Source organism: Equus caballus, chromosome 1, assembly GCF_041296265.1.
Source record: "Equus caballus isolate H_3958 breed thoroughbred chromosome 1, TB-T2T, whole genome shotgun sequence".
NCBI classification, from domain to species: domain Eukaryota; kingdom Metazoa; phylum Chordata; class Mammalia; order Perissodactyla; family Equidae; genus Equus; species Equus caballus.
The window spans coordinates 4,973,807-4,986,887 of NC_091684.1; the positions used below are offsets into that span (position 1 = coordinate 4,973,807).

The 13,081-nt window shown below is 41.5% G+C and overlaps 1 long non-coding RNA gene across 1 annotated transcript in view; it reads left to right on the forward strand.

Moving 5' to 3' along the window:
• Positions 1 to 243: 243 nt before the first annotated feature.
• Positions 244 to 13,081, forward strand: part of LOC138916372 (uncharacterized) — a 112,089-nt gene continuing 99,251 nt past the window's right edge. Inside the window, exon 1 of the long non-coding RNA XR_011423581.1 lies at positions 244 to 490. This is a non-coding gene — a long non-coding RNA (uncharacterized lncRNA). The remainder of the gene's footprint in view (positions 491 to 13,081) is intronic.

A 13,081-nucleotide genomic window follows, 5' to 3' on the forward strand; every position in this document is an offset into this window, starting at 1 on the left:
GTATCAACTCTGCCCCTTTCCTAGCCCCACCCCTTCTCCTCCAGCCCCACCTCCTCCTTGAAGCCCTCATCACTAGCTCCCTGGCTTATTTGATTGGCCACGCCCATTGTATTAGCCCCACCCCTTTCCGTGGATGGCTTTTAAGTTAGCCCTGGAGTTTTCTAGCTCCGCCCCTCCGCACTGGCTCCACCCACCACAGCTAGCCACACCCCTTCAATAGAACCCTGCCCCCTCCTTACCTTCGTTAAGCAGCTGCCGCTTCATTCCAGCCCCACGTTTTCCCACCGATATGGCCTCTCCCAGGCCCAAGGAGCAGGAGAGCAGAGCAAGTACAGCTGGGTTCTCCTGTCTGGCTGCTTTCTTACTTATATCCTCTCCTTCTCTGGAATTAAAGAGGACTAGAACTTTCTCTGCAGAGTGTGCACCAAGGACGGGAAGGGTGGTTCTCCTTGTGCTCCCAGCCAGTCCTGGTGTGAAAAGGACCTTCCTGGTAAGAGGAGTGTTACATCCTTGGGTACAGAAATGTGTACAGGTGTCTGTCTGTCTGTCTGCATGTAGTTACTTGTTTTCCTTTTTGCAGAGCTAGCATAAATAAGAGTATTGGATTTTCAGGCAATTTCTGCCTCGAAAATTCAGGAGGTCAGAGGCTTCTAATAAGATTCCTATAATTCAAAGAACCTCGTTGGAAAGTCGGCCATCAACAGTAATTGCATAGCTGTCACGGGGCTTGTCTGTCATGAGTTCCTGGGAGATTTACACCTAAATTTACCGAGCCTGGAGGGGTCCCGAGTCCTGGCCGGCGGCTGGGGCCCGGACTTCTGAGTCCCGACCCTGTCCTCCTACTGATCTGTGAGCAGGGACAGGGGAGGTGTCTCTACTTGAGGGCTGGCCCTAGAATTAGGCAGACCCACAGCCTCGGGGTGACTTGGAGATGGTGGGTTTCTGCTCTGTGGGCAGGTGTTTGTAGGGTGGGAGGCCTGACTGTGGACTCGATTAATGGGAATTTGCCCGTCGTCAGTGGGACGAGGCCTTGACATCCTTTTGGTCGGTGTCCAGCACCACGTAACACACACAAGCACGTTTGATAAATACTCTGCTGATCCAGATCATCCCATTTGTGTTGCGAGTTATCAGTATGAATGACATAGTAATGGGACGTGAGCCTACCCCCTCTCCCGGGAACTTTTATTTATGGTAGGAGCTTGTTATACTACAAGTCATTAAACAGATTTAAATTTACCGCAGGTTAAGCCACGTGTCCCCTGGAACACTACATATAATGAAAGCCTGATATAATATGGTTAGGTTATAACACGGCATGAGTCTGTCTCCTGGTTTTATTGTTGGGTCAGCATGAAGGTGGGGTGAGCCATCACTACTTAGTGGGAATTAAGAAAGCCTTTTGACATTTCCTATATTTTATGAAACTGCTTTTGTCCTTGTCTGGGTATATGGCAGTGCCTTTGTTGAATTTTTCCCTTCCTACTGTTTCTTTATTTTAGTTATCCTGGAGAATGAGTTTGCACTATCATTTATTCCCTGCTTATTATGTGCCACACGCTACTCTTAGCACTTGACGTGAAATATGTGATTTGGTTTTCACAAAAACCCCCAGGGGGAGTTATTTTGGTCCCCATCTGGTAGTTGAAGAACCCAAAGCTCAGACACGTTAAGACGCTTTCCCAGAGTCACACAGTCAGTAAATGGCAGAGCCACAGTTCCAACAGACAGAAGCATTGTACATACTTAGCTCCTGTGGTCTTAAATGTTGTCAGAGTTACTTTTTATGTTACAAAAATGTCTTGAGGTTTTAATGAGCCACAGGGAAATTACAGAAGTCTTCCTTTGGAAGGGCTGTTTAAGTTTGGATATATAAGTCCTTATGTTTTCTAATTATGCAGCAGGTACTTTATCATCAAGACCCTCTCTTGAGTCCATAAACATTTATTGAGCATCTACTATGAAGCCTTCATTAACTGCCAAAATCAAGATGATCTAACCCCAATGGGGAAAGGAGGGAGAGACCACCAGTTGAAGATAAGAGTGTTTACGTCCAGGAAGGGATTTCCAGAAGGTTTTCAGGGGAGGGCAATCATTTAATCCCTCCACTGGGGCTTGGGGAAAGCCAAATCTGGCTGACTTTATGAATAAGGAAAAACTCTTTCTCTCGTGAGCTGGTTTTTAGTTAGACAATGCCAACAACACAGAGGGCACTTGAAGCCAAAAGCAGGGGTAGGCTTGTCTAGGGAGACAGAACAAAGTGAGAGCTGAATGGGTCTTGAGAAACTCTCATGTTTAGAGGAGAAGCCAGAGAGGTAAGAGGAGAACCAGAGAAGGATGGAGTCACGGAAGCCGAGGGAAGAAAGTGCTGCAAGAGGGAAGGAGGGTTTAGCGGCGCTGGATGCAGCTGAGAGGTCGCGGAGGAGGAGGGCTTTGCAATGCCCATTTGACAGCATAACTGCAAGTCATCAGAAACTGCTCAGAGAGGGCTGGGGAGAGCCCGACTCCCCCGGAGTCTGGAGGGCACAGGAGGCTGGGAAGAGTAGACAGTACACACAGGTGGCTTTAGGGGGAGTGTGATGTGAAGGGCTTGCTAGGGAGGGGTCTGGAAGGGGGTGTTTTCCAAGAGGGTTTTCTAGTTGGGGGTTTTGCAGACTCAATGAAGGAAGAATCTAGTAGGGATGTTAAAGACATGGGAAGGAGAAGGAATGGATGTCAGCAAAGGAGCTTTTAAAGGCAGGAAGGCTTGAGCATCATGATAGCTGATTTAAGTTAGAATATTTGATTTTAATATTTTGAGAACTTGGCCCGTCACTACAATCTTTAGCAATACAAAAGAGGCTTTCTCTCTCTGTGTAAATCAATGTCCACATGGCAGTGTGTGTGTAAACATGTTCGTGCCTGGTAAGCTGTGGTAGCTGTGTCACATCAAAGCATCTCGAAAGCTCCATGTGCTTCAACGGCTCTTTCCCAGCATCTTCACCCATGTCCCTGATGAGCATCCTTAAAGATCCCAAAGCGCGGTCCTCCACGCCTTTCCCAGCATCCTCTGGGGGCATCCTGCCGCCTCCCTGGCCACTGCAGCATTTGTTAATGCCCTCTCGGAACACTTGCTACGTCATGTTGCAGTTGTTTTCATGGCAAACTTTCTGAAAGGGTCGGTCAGTAAATGTTTCTGTCTTTGCAGGCGATATAGTCTCCGTTACAATTGCTCAGTCCTGCCTTTGTAGCGCAAAAACAGCCCTAGACAATAAGTAAGCTCGAACGTGCATGCTGCGTTCCAATAAAACTTTATTATTGACACAAATTTGAATTTCATATAATTCTCACATCACAAAGTATTATTCGTCTTTGGAATTTTTCAACCATTTTAAGATGTAAAAAGCACATACAGAACAGACAGTGGGCTGGATTTGGCCCTCGGGTGTAGATTGCCAGCCCGCCCTGGGTGGTTTCCCCTGAGGAGGGGTCTGTAACCTCCTGGTGGTACTGTCCCTCCTTCCAGCCCAGAGAGAAGGAGAAGGATGGTGAGGGACCTGTTAAAGCTTTTATATTTTCATTTATAGGGTGTCCCCAGTGGTAAAATTCCTTTAGGCTATAGCTGAAGTTTTCTTCTGGTGTTCTCTTAGGGATCTTGGGGGACGAGGTGTGTCCCCACAACGGATGATGTGACTGTCCTCTGAGAACCAAAGCGTCTTTTCCAATATTAATTGGGTTCCAAGTAATTAAGTTCAGACATTTCCTCAGTAGGAGACTAACTCCTTTTCTCCTCCAATTCCCCCATAAATGTAGTATAGAAGTGGAGAATAACATTTTAGTCTTTACGCCTTGTGCTTTACCAAGGATTAAAACCAAACCAAACCCACCTTACCTAAATATGCAGAACAGCTCCTCTCTGTAAGAGCTTTGGTTCTCTCCTGAGCGAGGCCTCCAGGTAGCTGGTGTGTGGGGTGTGAGTGCCCTCAGAGTCACACTTCTCCCCGCTTCTCCCCTCTGTCAGCTTCCCACACCGCACTGGGTGGAGCTGGATGACGGGCCCTGGCGTCTGCATTTCCCATCAGGGAAGAACCCAGCCTTGCTCATCTTCATTCTCTCACCTGTGAAGGGAGAGCACCATGACTTTTCCCTGCCTCCCTCCCTCCCAGGATGAGTTAGATTAGAAAATTCCAGAAAAACAATACATAATTTTTTTTTTAGTAATTTTTTTGCTGTAAGTATACTAAAAACCCTTTTTATATTGACAAATTATTCCTTGTTTCTCTGAAATTCAGATCTAACTGGGCGTCCTGTGTTTTTATTTGCTAAATCTGGCCACGCTATGTGGGGATCAAAGTCACTCACGGTAGGTGTAGGTCCTGCAAAACCACCCCACCTTCATCGGTTCTGTATAATTCATGAGACTTTTATTAGTTTCTACTCTGTTCTCTTTCTCTTAGTTTTCCACCTCTCTTGTTCCTCTGCTTAGGTTCTGTGAAGACGCTAGAAGGGAGAAACCGAGCACGCCCTGTGTATTGGCTGTGTCTGAGAGCTTTCACGGGGAGGTGCACAGAGCGCTCCCCGTCTTATCAATTCCATTCTCCCAGGGCCCTGAGGTGGGTAGTTTAATCTTCATTTGGGGGAAAAGAAAACTGAGCCTCTGAGAAGGTCCGGAACCCTCCAAGGCCGCTTGGGTGGAAAGTGGAGGTGCTGCAGTGTGGAATCAGGAAGGGCTGCTTCCAGGGCCGAGCTCTGTGTGGCCCACGAAACCGGGAGGCAGGCAGCAGGGGGTGGGGTCCCTGCGAGGAGGGTCGGACCCTAAAGGAATGGGACCAAGCTCTGCGAGACCACAACTCCCGGAGGAGAGCGGCGTTGCTGAGAGCTGCCAGGAGGTATTTAGGAGGGAAAATCGCCACAATCTGTCAAGAAGTGACTGGCCAGGAAGTGGGAGTCGAAGCTTCTTTGGTGGGGTGATTGTGAGGGGTCAGAGGCAACTTCTCCCAGTGAGCCCCGAAACCAGAGCCGTTGAAGTCGACTCCCTCTGATACTGACCCCCCGAACCTTGGTTCACTCTTTGCCTGAGAACCCCTGCGGCCAATGACAGCTAAAGATGTGAGCTAAATTCTTCCACATTTCAGAAAGCTTGGGAGGTCACATCTGGGGTGCCACGAAGCAGAGGCAACTGGAATGTGATATGAGATGAGGAAATATATCTCCCTCCTGGCTCCTGTGATCCCCTGGAGAAGTTTTTGGACACAGATCATTATTGATCTATTGGAAGTGTCTTCAACAATATCAAGGAGGGGTGGGGGGACCAGGATGCCAAATGGTTGATGTGTCTGCACGAGCAGTCTTCATGATTGACACCCAGTCCTGCTGCCAAGGCAAACGCACGGCCGTGCCCATTCAACTCAGCCTAAATATGGATGTCTATCGAAGAACCCATTAAAGGACTCGGGGTTCGGAGACATAAGATAAGATGAGATAAGCTCCTAAATTTCTTCTTTTAAAATATGCAGAGAAACACGAGTTGAAAATACCAAGTGCTCATGGTGACTATGAGGAATTGACAAACATCTTGGAATTCAAAATTAATGCTTTAAACTTTAGGCTTCTTTGGCAATCGATACATACACAAAACTCCCATTAGTGTTCACAGGGGTTAAAACATGCATATCAACAGCAGACCATTTATTTCCAAGTCGCCGACGCTGGGTGGGATGCGGGCTCTCTTCTGTGGAAGATGGGCACCGTGTAGAGAGGAGGGCAGCTTGCCACGGAATTTCATACCATTAAGACTGAAGCGGTTTAGTTGCAGATTTCTTCCCACTGACTACATTTTTATCCCAGGCAGACCTCCCCTAAATCCATCTATTTCTCCAGCTGACAGCAATCCAGGGAGACGCCAGAGTCTGGAACTTCGTATGCTCTCCCTGACCCGTGACCAAGTTCAGGTGGCTGTGCCTCCTTTCCGCTTCTGTCTGAGCCTGCCATTCTTGATAGGAAGTCCCTCCAAAGGAGGGGCCAGGGACAATGAGTCACCCTCTGCCCACCCCCGGACCTCTGACACACAGCCTATAATTTATCATGAAAGGTTACCAGGCTTGGCTCTCCCCCTCGATTATTAATCAGATCGTTTTGGCAGGTTGGATTTCGTTCCCTATAAATATTCATTACGTTTGGGCTGCTTTATAAACAGTTAAATTTCCTTCTGTTTTTAGAGGAAAACTTTGTATCATCTTGCCTTCTTGTCAGTCCTGGCTGTGGCATAAAGTAGGTGAATGTCTTATCAAAAATACGGATCCTATTCTCAGCAGCAGGATGTGTTTTAGTGGTCACAAGACACCTGTGTGAATTCGTAGACCTGGGAGCCGGCAGATGCTCCCAGCTACAGACAAGTATTCCTCCCAGAGGGGCTGGAGTTCTCTTTATGAAGATACATTTTTTAAAATTAGGAACTATTTCAAGTATTCTGAAAGAATAGAGAATAATAGACAAATACTTATATTCTTGCCATCTTTATAAAATTTCGACATCATAGATGAAACGGAAGACCCCGTGTGCTTCTCTGTGATCCCAACCCCTCCCTCCACTCAAAGGTTGGCCCCTTGTATGAATTTAGTGTTTATCTTTCGTAAGCATGTTTTTATACTTTTATGACATATTTATCTATCTATAAATGTTATCTATGATAGTAGTTTGCAGATTAAAAAAATATATACGGTGTCATTTTCACTCAACATTATCTTTTTGAGATTGCATATAAAGCTGTATTTCATTTACTTTGTTTACCTGGTGTTCTCTCATTGTAGGAATCAACACAATTTATCCATTCTCCTATTGATGAATGTTTAGCTTGTTTCCCGTTTTTCGTCATAACCAGTAACGTGGTCGTAGACGGTCTTGTATGTGTCTCGTTCAAACTCTTGTCCATGTGAGCAAGAGTTTCTACCCAGAAATCGCATTGCTCAGTCACAGGGGCAAGAGTTTTCAACTCTGTTAGATATTCCTAAATTACTTTCCAAAATTAGGTGCCCTTGTACATTCCAGCTAGGGGGTATGAAAGTTCTTTTTTTCCCCTTCATGTTTGATCAACAGTCGTAATTGCCGAATTTAAAAATGTTGGCCAGTCTCACGGATTTGAGTTGGTTGCTCATTGTTCTGATCTGCACTTCCCTAATTATGCGCAAGGCAGAGCGTCTTGTCTATATTTATTGGTCATTTAGTTTCCTCTTCTGAAAACTGCCTGTTCAGATTATTTAGTCATTTTTCTGTTGGAATGTCTGTTTTTTTGGTATTGATTTGAAAAAATTAAAAAATATGTGTATTTGGGTATAATAATTTATTTTTTATGCACATTGCAAATACTTTCTTTCAGTCTATGGCTTATTTTTTTTTTACTGTGTCTTTTGATGAGCAGATATTTTAATATCAATAATGTCAAAATTATTAATATTTTAATTAACATCTTATGCTTTTTATATTTGTTTAAGAAACCTTTCTTTGCCATAAGATCCTAAAGATATTCTACTGAACATTACTATAAAAATGAAAGCATTCGTTTTTTACATTAAGGGCTTAAATCCATCTGTGATGCATTCAAATGTATAGAGTAAAGTAAGGGTCGAATTTTACATTTTTTTATGGATAACCAGTTGTCACAGCTTCATTTATTGAGTAGTCCTTCATTTCACTATTGTCATTAAGATATTTTTATTGTAAATTTTACCATACAAACAGGAAGTAGACAGCCCCCCCTACACCCACAATTAAGGATTTTGATTAGACAATAAGGCAAAATAATAAACTATCAGCCATGTTATGACATAGAACATTTCCAATATGTCCAAACATTTCTGTTTCTGTGGGCCACTCTCTGATCTTATCCCCTTCCTTCATTCCTCTCAGTTTTTGTGATGCTCAGTCTCTTGGATTTCTTTGCTGTTTTCCACATGTATATGTACCCTTAACAATATGTTCTTTAGCTTTTCCTTTCTTTCAACTTTATATAAATGGAAATATACTATATGTATTATTTTCTTACTTTCATTCTCTTCTGTTGGTCTTTTGTCTTTCCCTGTGGCAAGAATCTATTGTCTTATGTAACCTAATTTTGTAACAGCCTTGATATCTGGGAGAGCAAGTCTCTTCACGTTGTTTATTTTCTTCAGCATTCTCTTGACTAGTTTTGACCCTTTGCTCTTTGATTTGAGTTTTAAGATAAGCTTGTAAAGTTCCATGACACGTCCTGTTGGCATTGTAATTACATTGACTTTAGAGATCAGTCTTGGCAGATCTGACATATTTATGACATAGAGTATTCTAATTCATGTCCGTGATACGTCTTCTCATTTATTTAGGTCTTGTTTTATATCCTTTGATAACATTTAGTCCTCTGCTCATATAAGTCTTTTTTAAGTTTGTTTCCAAGAACTTTTTTTATTTTGTTGTTATTGTGAATGGGAACTTTGACATTTTTATTGTGTAATGTGTTGTTTGGTGATGGACATGCTGTTGGTTTCTGTTTATTTATGTGGTTATCCATGGCAGCTATAAAAAAGTATTGCAAACGGAGTGGCTTAAAATAACATAAATTTATTCCTGTACAGTTTTGTAGCTCAGAAGTCTGACAGGTCTCACTGGACTCAAATGAAGATGTCAATATGGTTGCATTCCTCTCTGACGTCTCTGGGGAGAATGCATTTCCTTGACTTTTCCCACTCTCTAGAGGCCATTCAAATTCCTTGGCCCATGGTCATCTTCGTCCATCTTCAAAGCCAGCAATATTGCATCTCTCTGACCCTCCTTTCATTGTTACAACTCTACTTTTAATGACTCATGGGGTGGGTTGGGCCCCCCTTGGATACTCTCTCCATCTCCAGGTCCTTACCCTTAATCACATCTGCAAAGTCCAGTTTGCCACGTAAGGTAGCATAGTCACAAGTCCTGGGAATTAGGATGGGGACGTCTTTGGGGGCCATTATTTTGCCTACTACAGTTTGATATCTAGTGACTGTGCTGAACTTTCACTATTTCTAATATTTGTCCATAGATTTTTCTTGAATTTATAAAGGGACTATCATATCATCTCTTCCTTTGCTATTTCTAAAACATTAATTTATTTTTCTTCTCTTACTGCATTGGCTAGACCCTCCAGAACAGTATTAAATATAAGTAGTAATAGTAGGCAGCCTTGTGTTGTCCTCAGTTTTAAGGAGACTTTCTAGAGTCTCATGTGATGTTTGTGTGATGTATGTAATATGTTGTTGACAACCTATTTGTCAGGTTATGGAAATTCCTTATTATTTATTGTTCATAGTTTACAGATACTGTGATTGCAGATTTGTTTATTTATCTTTATAATGTTGCCAGTTTGGACTTGACGTTATATTTTGGAGCTATGCTGTTAGGAGTGTACACAGTTATAATTGCTTATACCTTCCTGGTGAATTTTTTTTCTATGATATAGTGTCATTTTTTATAGGAATTGATACTTTCTGGCTTAAATTGCATTTTATTTTATATTAACGTAATGAACCCCTATTTACTTTCAGATAATATGTGTGTGTTATATCGTTTTCTTTATTTTCAGTTTATCTGTGTGGATATTTCTTATGTGTCTTCCTTATAAGTTACTTATACCTAGATTTCTTAAAAATCCAATCAGATAACATCTTTTAATAGGTAAAACTTACTTATTAATATTTATTGTAATTAATTAACATTTTTTGTCTTATATTTACCATTTTATTTTATTTTTTGTTAATATCAATTTCTTTCCTGTTTTCTTCTTCTTTTTTTTTTTTTTTGGTTTGTTTGTTTCTTCTTTCTTTTCCCCCTATTTCTTTGTCTTCTTTATCCTTTCATTTCTTTGAAAATTGATTAAATTTTTTATGGTAAATTTTTCCCCTTCTACTTTGGAAGCTAGATTGTATTTCTTTTCTTTTGGTGATTATCCTTAAAATTTTAAAATATTTAGCTAAAAATTTTGTAACAAAGTCTGGAATTGTTCAGTATCTCTCTTTTCTCTCTTCTGACCACAGAAAGGACCTTAGCATATGTGGAACAAGTCCCCATCTTGTGTACTGTTTTTACAGCTTGTTTAACCACTCTCTTTTAGTACAAAAAGTTATTTTTTAAGTTAATAGTTAAATTTACTCTTCTATTTTCTCAGTTGCGTTGCTCTTTTTTGCTTCTCATTTTTCATAAGTTTCTTTTGCATTTACTTTTTCCCCCCTGACTGCATGCTGTCATAGTTCTTTAATTGGAATCTGTATGTTGTAAATTCACTAAATCTTTGTATACACTAAAATGTCTTGTGCCAGCCCCAGTGGCCTAGTGGTTAAGTTTGGTGCACTCCACTTCAGCAGCCTGGGTTCAGTTCCCACTTACACCACTTGTCTGTCAGTGGCCATGCTGTGGAGGTGGCTCAAATGCAATAAGAGGAAGATTGGCAGTGGATGTTAGCTCAGGTCAAATCTTCCTCAGCAAAAAAAAAAAAAAAAAAAAAGAGGTCTTTATTTTGCTTTCATTCTGTTTTTATGGTTGTAGTTTTTTATTGTGATAAAATTTTCATAACAAAATTTACCATTTTAAGCATTTTTAAGTGTATAGTTCAGTGGCATACTTACATTCACATTGTTGTGCGACCATCACCACCATCCATCTCCAGCACTTTTTCATATTCCCAAACTGCAACTCTTTACCTGTTAACAATAATTTTCCATTCCCTCTTCCGCTTCCCCCCAGCAACCACCATTCTGCTTCCTGTCTCTATGAATTTGACTACTCTAGATTCCTCAAGAAAGGAACTTATTTCACTTAGTATAATGTCTTCAAGGTTCATCCGTGTTGTAGCATGTGTCAGAGTTTCAATCCTTTTTGAGTCTGAATAATATTTCATTGCATGTATATACGAAATTTTGCGTATCCATTCACGGACACTTGGGTTACTCCCATGTTTTGGCTATTGTGAATAATACTCCTATGAACATGGGTATTTGAATATCTGTTCAAGTCCCTGCTTTCAGTTCTTTTGGGTATATACTCAGAAGTAGAATTGCTGGATCAGGTGATAATTCTGTTTCATTTTTTGAGGAACTGCCATATGTTTTTTCCACGGTGGCTGTACCGTTTTACATTCCCACCAGCAATGCATCAAGGTTCCAGTTTCTCTACATCCTTGCCAACACTTTTTTCTTTCTTTCTTTTCTTTCTCTCTCTCCCTCTCTCTCTTGCTCTCTCTCTCCCTTTCCTCCTTTCCTTTCTTTTCTTTCATAACCATCCTAATGGGCATAAAGTAGCATCTCACTGTGGTTTTGATTTACATTTCCCTAGTGATTAGTGATGTTGTACATCTTTTCATATGCTTATTGGTCATTTGTATATCTTCTTTAGAGAAAAATCTGTTTGCGTATTTGGCCATTTTTAATGGATAGTTTGTTTCTGTTGTTGACTGCTTTCACTGTTGATTGATGGATAGTTTGGTTTAAAATTCTTGGTTAAGGTTATTGTTTTTTCCCCCATCTCTTTAAAGACATTACTTCATTGCTTTCTGGGGTCTCTTGTTGCTGTTGAGAGATCTATTACTATTGTAATTATCATTCCTTTATAGATAATCTCTTTTTTTTTCTGGAAGCTTTTGAGATTGTTTCCTTGTTTTCAATGTTCTGAATTTCATTATGCTATCTAGGCATAGATTGTTTTTGTTTATTCTGATCAATCTCTCTTGCTATCTGAGGACTCATGTCATTCTTCAGTTGTTTAAAATTTTTGGCTATTATTGATTTAAAATTCTCAAATATCACTCCTCCCCTATTATCAGCTTCAAGAGCACCAATTTGATAAATCTCGGAGCCTCTCAATCTATTCTCCCTGCCTCTTAACAGGTTTTCATATGTTTAAAAAAATTGCCACCAGAGCCAGCCCTGATGGCAAACGGTTAAAGTATGGTGCCCTCTACTTTGGTGGCCCAGGTTCAGTTCCCAGGCATGGCACCACACCACGCATCCTTCAGTAGCCACACTGTGGCAGCAGCTCACATAGAAGAATTAGAAGAATTTACAACTATACACAAGGATGTACTGAGGCTTTGGAGAGGGAAAGGAAGAAAAAGGAGGAAGATTGGTAGCAGATGTTAGCTTAGGGTGATCTTCCCCTGCCAAAAAAAAAAAGAAAAATTACACCACTCTTTGCACTTGGTGTGATCCTCAGCTCTAACTTCCATTTTAGTCTTTGCTTTGGACTGTGTTCCCCTTAGAGCTTATCCCATCTTGTGCATTTAAAACAATTTTAGTGACTCTCTATTGCATTTTTAATATGTTATAATTGGTTCTCTTCCATATGCATCTGTTCTTATTTCTTTTATTTCTTTTTTGTTCATAATTTAAAATTATTTATGGAGGTGTTAGATGTTTTGCTTATCCCTTTAACATTTTAAACATACTCATTTTAAAGTCTTTGCTAAGCTCTTCTGTAGACTCAATTGTATCTGCAATGACTTCATGCTACGTCTGAATTATGCGTCTTTCTTTGAGCTTTGTTTTCTGTCTTCTGGAATTTTGTTGTGTGGGCTCCGTTTGAATGGGAGGGTTCATGTTTTAGAGGATGTGTTCATATTTTCTCACTCTCTCTCTCCTCTTTCCTGCCTCCCTCGTGTTTTGGTGGTTGCCTGCACGCGGCTCCCATCTCTTCAGTGCAGAACTGGGACTTGTGCTCAGCTCTGGTATTGGGCGTATTCCTGATGCAGTCTTAAAGCCAGTGAGAGGCCAGATCTGACCTTGACCTCTTTCAGCCTCCTTCTGTGCGTGGGGGGTGAGGTGGAGCCCACCCCACCCCCACCTTCAACAATAATGATTTTAGCTTGATTTATCTGTTTCTGATGAAGCTCCGTAGTCTTTTCATCCCATTGGTGTGTGACTCCCTGATGCCCCTGCCTGCTTCTAGGCACAGAGCCCCACCAGCTTGCCGCCGCCCTCGCCATCTTGTGTTCTGTTCCTCTTGGGGTCCATCCAATGTTTATTTGTATTCGAGCCTGGCTATGTTGTTTCGGTTTTGTCTAGAGCATGAAAATGCTGTTTCATTTAGTTCCTTGCAGTAGGCAGCA